Genomic DNA, 5,080 nt, shown 5'->3' on the forward strand with positions numbered 1-5,080 from the left:
TTCTAAAAGGGGAGCCTGGTCAGTTATACATGTTTAGTGTTCACAGATTAAAAACAGATCAAATGATCAACAAAAATACTGCTACTATTGATATGATGACCAGGCAGAGGTAATCGTATAAATACTTGACCATGGTATAATGTAACTGATGATGCTATTTGTTCATCTATTTATGGGTTCATTCTTACAAAGCACCTACTATGGGTAAGGCACTGTTCTATGTGTTAACAATACACTGGTGGGTAAGAATGAGTGAGATAAGTTTTTGAGTTAGGAATCTCACAGATGATAAGTAGGTAAATGCATTTTTAAAAGCACTTTATTTAAAATAGGGGGAGAGGATTGAGAGTGCCAGGATGCAGAAGAAATGCTCATCTCACATGGGGCCAATGAGGAATTTTGTGGGCTGTGTCTTGTAGCATTCTCTCAGTAAAGACCAATGTCATTTCGGCCAAGGAGAATTAGGGAAAGCCAGTTCCGTGGGGACTAGCACAATCTTTCATCAAGGATTGACCTGCAGAGGTAGATTTTAGATTCTAAGGAAAAATATAAGGATGTCATATCCTTTAATCATCTGTAAATATAATTTTAAGATTTTTTTTTTTTTACTGAGAATTGGTAAGAATTGGATGATATGGTGGTGAGATCCACCACTAATGATCGCTGGAAGTGAAATAGGGACCAAGAGGGCTTGTGAAAACATTGATTCCCTGCCCAGCCCATGAGTTTCTGATTTGGAAGGCTCTGGGGTGGGGTCCAAGAATTTGCATTTCTAGCAAGTTCCCAGGGGCTGCTGCTATTTCAGGGATTACTCTTTGAGACCCGCTGATGTTGGATCCACAGGCCTTATGAGAAAGTTTGGGTGGTGGCTATGGTGAGGGTTGAAGAGGTGGAAGTGGAATGCTGGGAGCAGGGTTGAAGTCTGCTTTTAAAATCAGAGTGGCCTAACTGAAACTGTCTTTTTAGAAAGCCGTTCAATCTCCATGTAGAAGGGAGCTAAAGAAGTGCTTGTCCCCAAGTAGGGCCAGGCAACTCTCTGAGGAAATGGTTTTCAAGGGGCCATAATGCTCAAACAATCTCTATTTCATTAGCTTGGCCAAAAATGTTTTAGCTTGGAAAACCTTCAGTAACAAGTAAACACTGTGTCAGACATGTATTTTATGTTGGTAAAAATATATTACAGTTTAATAAAATTGTATTTTATACTGTTAAATCCCCTTACATTATACATAATATTTTCCAAATCAGTAAAAGGTTATTTGTAAACATTATTTTGATAGGTACATAATATTCCATCATGTGATTATTCATAATTCATGGAATTATTTCCCTTTTGGAGATTTCTAGTGTTTTTGGTCTTATAAATAATAGTATAATGAGTAATTGTGTACATAGATCTTTGCTCACATTTCTAATTATTCCAAATTGCTAGAAGCAAAATTACTGTGTCAAAGTGAACATTTCTCATGTACTTGAACATAATTTCATCTGCCATTTCTAGTTAAGAGACATTTAAATTGTGAATACTGTGGCAAATTGTGGCGCTGGCTTTCTTCTTTGCCATTTGACTCTCACTAAGCCTTCTTGTTCTCAAAAACAAGGAGCATCTAGAAGGAAAAGAAATCTCATAGCAAAGTCTTGAAAGAAAATTTATGAACGTCACCATGAAGAGGCAGTAAACAGAAAACTCTGCCACACAACATGCAGCAGTAGTCCTGAAAAAGCATCTTTAAGCATCTCTTTCTTCTTGGTGTTGCATCTTTATAGCAGCTGCTTCCTTCCAACCTCAGCTCATCTCTTTCACCTTGTACTCCTGCCTTCCAGGTCCGGGTCTATGCTCCTCTCATGCAAAACTAAGCTCTTCTGTCTTTTATGCATTAATTTCACCCAGACCCTGATTAAAGCAGTGAAGGCCCAGAGTGTGGTTGAGTCAAAAATTCTCTTTAGGGCGCTTTGGAGGGGGAGCCCTGTGAAAACTGCGGGAACATGCTATAGGTTGGTTTCGGCCGAAAGCTGCCATTTAGCTTCAGTGTGAGCCTCTAACTTTGGAAGGCAGCATGCCAAATTCTTCCTCTCATTTCTGTCGTCTCTGAACCTGTGTCAGCTCAGTGATTTCAGGATTGGGTAAATTACAATCACAACTATCACATCTAGTCATCTTAGCAAAATCAACCATATGAACAAAGCATGTCAATCAAATTTATTAACGTCTGAATACTCACTTTTAAGTGAAGCTGAGCATTATTGATGTAACTTGGAGTAAAAATCTTTACATGTTTTATATATTTAAATTCTATTATTTACTTGATATATACACATTAATTACAAGCATATGATATTGCAGTAATTTCTGATTATTGCAAAAGGTGCTTATTCTACATATAAAAACAATAAGAATTTCTGTTAAATAGGTAAATTGATTCACTATTATGGAAACATTAAAAGAGTATGTTAGCTAGATGACTTAAGGCAGAGCGCTGTGTCCTTTTCTAACCAACACATGCTTATAAAACGTACAATCATAATACAAGGCAGAATAGTACAGGTCTGTGTTCATCACAATTTGAGTGTTTGTGGAGTCATTTTGAGTACTAGCATTCCTAACTTTAAACAAAATAACCTTAAATCAACTATTTAATTTTGAGTGATTTAATCTCATTTAGGCTATGATTCTTTTAAGAAAAGGAATTTTTAGAGTTTCTGCAAATAAATTCAAAGCAGAATGTCAACTTTTCTATCTCAAAATTTTACAAGGAGGAAAACCTTCCTAATCAAGTACAGCAACATCCATGGTAAATCTTGGATCCAGATGTAAGAAAGAATTATAAACTTGGATGAAAACAAGGAAGTGCTAGAGAAAAGAAGAGTATCTAGAAAAATTCTCTCTACTGATCTGCCATCAGTTTAAAGTGAATGACTATTTAGCACAGACAACAGGCAGTTAAGTGACACCAGGAGCAGTCTACCAGCTGACAAAACTCAGAAAACTATTGCTCCATTATCATAACGGCAAACTTGCAAAACTTAGCTAGTAAAAGATTGAATAATAAAGTCATAATAATCATTATAATAAAAATTTAGATTTAGTGTTGTTTTCTGGAAGCATGTTCTCTGATTGGGATATTTGGCTTTGGATAAATATTGATATTTTTCTAACCAGATATTTAGAATTCAGTCAAATAGGAATTTGGCACATCTCTAATATACTTTAATATTTCTGATCCTGTCAAAGCTCATTAGCCAAAACTGCTGTTGACCGCAGCAGCAGGAGATTAGGCCAAAACTGCCTTGTTAAAATGTCCCAGTCTGAATATGTGTTTTGCAGCGCTCCTCGATGAAGCATTCAATTTACAAAGGCACATGTTTTATATAATCACAAAAGATTTTTTTCTTCCTGAACATTCTTCTCTTGCAAATCTTCAAATACCCACCTTATTGTTTCTAATTTAGACATGATATTTGCTTACTAGACAGCAAGAGGATGCAAGTCCCTAGTTTCTGCTGAAAAAATGCATACTGATGTTCAGCATGGCCTGAGAAGACATTGTATCAAGAAAACAGGGTTAGGGAGTTGGTGAAGGAATAGGACCAGGTCCGGCAGTGGCTAACTAGGGAGACTAAGAGGAGAATCCAATCTCTTAAGATGCAACCTTGCTTTTGATCCTGAGAAGCAAAGCTCTCACCTTTCAACCTATCCTTTTTCCTCCTTCATAGTGCCAGTTTCTCAACAGAGTAAAGGAATATCTTCTTCTTTCCTTCCCAAATCTATTCGTTTAAACTTTCAAGCGCTGATGAGACAGAGTCTCTTTGATCTCTTTCTAAGTATTTCCTGAGTATTTCAACCTGTTGCCTCATGGGTTTAATAAGCATCACAGATGATCCACTGATGTTTCCAGCTTACTGAAACATTTATTGTTACAGTGATTGTTACGAAATGCATTTTTGGCAAGCACCCTTTCCTCTTAATTGTTAAACCCATGTGTATTCTAAGGGAAATCTAGTCCATGTGTTTTTGACTCATTTGCACCCAGGTCATTAGAATGTGGTTGATCAGAACTAACTGAATTCTAAGTAGTGCTCTGGGCCTTCTCATAACACATCTGTGATCTGAGCTTCTGAGGGACATTACCAATCAGATGCAGTTCATGTACAACTCCAGCTATTCTAAGTTGATCTATGACATACTTCCATGCACCTTTTCTTAAATAATTTCAGATCTGTGTTGCTGTTTTCCTTGGATGCCCTATGTGAGACTGAGACAAGTTTGAGAACACTGTCCTTCTTCTAGAAAGGATCTAGAAATAGTACCAGAAATAATACCCAACATTCATTGAATATTTGCTATGTACCAGGCACTGCAAAACTACCTGTATTTAATTCTCACAATGACCCAATGAGGTGGGTAAGATTATTATTTCCATTTTACAGATTAGATTATTATTTCCATTTTACAGACCATTTAACAGATTTTAACTATATCTAAGGTCACACCTAATAGGTAGTAAAACGACAGATAGAAACTTATCAGTCTAGCACTGTCGGATTGTGACTCTATGCCTATGATAAATTGTATTTCCTCATAGTGGATTAAAGATACTTCTATGAATAAGCCTGCCGTTGTTAGCTTTCTTAGACAGCTACCTCAGTGACTTATATATGTTAAGATTTCCATCTATTAGACAAATGGCTGTTTGTGAAAATGCCCATATAGATGCTTTTTTTTTTTTCCTGAGGTAGAGTCTTGCTCTGTTGCCCAGGCTTGAGTGTAATGGTGCAATCTTGGCTTACTGTAACCTCTGCCTTCTGGGTTCAAGCAATACTCCTGTCTCAACCTCCCAAGTAACTGGGATTACAGGCACCCACCATCACGCCTGGGTAATTTTTTGTATTTTCAGTAGGGATGGGTTTTGCCATGTTGGCCAGGTTGGGCTTGAACTCCTGACCTCAGGTGATCCATCTGCCTTAACCTCCCAAAGAGCTGGGATTACAGGTGTGAGCCACTGTGCCCGGCCCCATACAGACTCCTTTGGCCAAGAAAAGAGCAGCTGGCACCAGATCCATCTGCTTGTAGTAGATATCT

Source organism: Sapajus apella, unplaced genomic scaffold (genome assembly GCF_009761245.1).
Source record: "Sapajus apella isolate SASKATOON/1434 unplaced genomic scaffold, GSC_monkey_1.0 scaffold5, whole genome shotgun sequence".
In the NCBI taxonomy this organism is placed as follows: Eukaryota; Metazoa; Chordata; class Mammalia; order Primates; family Cebidae; genus Sapajus; species Sapajus apella.